Here is a 1299-nt window from a genome sequence, read left to right as displayed (position 1 = left end):
ACGGAGGGAAGTAGTTCAGATTCATTGATAATGGCCGAATAAAGCTAGTGAAGGCGTTCGCAGGCGCCTACCGGTCACTCTGAGTACATTTTGCCGCAAAATTTTTGCGGTTACCCTAAGATATCGATCAGGTGGGCGTGCGCGTGGGCCCTCAAGAGTTAGAGATTCTCTAACTATCTTGCAATCTTGCGTTCTCTCTCTGAGGGTCGAAAAGTGTCGGCATAGCTCCAGTTATTTTCACGGTTGGCACTGTTGACCTACTCGACTAAGTCCACCATATCTTGCGTTCTATCGAGTACATCTTCGGCGGTAATCTTCGCATTCACACGTTAGCTGTAACTCGCACGAATTTGCGTCATTTTGGATTAGCCGCTGAGCCCCAGCATGATGGACGGTGTCCGAGGTGGAGATCCATAGGGCATAGAGTCTACGCCATAGACCTCGATCACCTTCTCCCGTAATTCAGAATGATTATGGTGGATGAAAAACGAGATGAAATATCTCGTTTCCCCTCTAAGAGGGCCGCCCAGGCTTTTGCTCACGTTCGACCCAGAACAGTAGACTCAGTTACCTAGGATACAAACTGAAGTAGAACTCGGCCAGCCTCGGCCAGACCCGTATAACACCCTAAGATTACATGGCTACTATAGCGGGCCGAAGGCCCGCGATCTCTCTAGCTCAAACCACCCTATTTGGTATGACATATGTTGGGCCCGGAAATGACATACGTTGGGCCCGGTCGGCACACCTGGTTGATCGCATGTCTCGCGCGCCCACATGGCGTGCGAGATTTACACGGAAATTTCTATTTCCACCGTTTCCGAAATTTTCCGTGACAAAATTCCCTTTCCGCGAGATTTTGACGCTTGCCCGCCCAAAGGACAAACCCTGGAGACGACCGCCTCGCAGGTACGCAAAGCAGGTGCAATATCTGATCTTACTGAAACGCGAGACTCAGCATCACTGTCAACAGCTTCGTTGAATGTGATGAAGTGGAAAGGGAAGAAACAATTCATCAATGCATCGAGCGGAAGCACATCAGATTCCTCAACGCCTGAAGACAACAACAAATCGGGAGATCGGGCAGCTAAACATGGGTCTCGTGGCTTTCTCAGACATTCGACTACTGTGCGAGCACAACTAACTAATCGACCATGGAGAAATGAATCCATTCGTCGGAGACTTTATTTGTCGGATACATGCACCTATCAATCATTGAAGTCACAGCTTCGGTGCGCCCCGCCAGGATTTCCAGGGCGAGCGAGATCCGCCCACGAGCGGCGCAAGTTAGATTCGCAG

The sequence above is a fragment of the Perkinsus marinus genome, assembly GCF_000006405.1.
Source record: "Perkinsus marinus ATCC 50983 genomic scaffold scf_1104296977064, whole genome shotgun sequence".
Taxonomy (NCBI): domain Eukaryota; phylum Perkinsozoa; order Perkinsida; family Perkinsidae; genus Perkinsus; species Perkinsus marinus.
The sequence above is the reverse complement of the archived record's forward strand: the minus strand, read 5'-3'. Positions refer to the sequence as shown.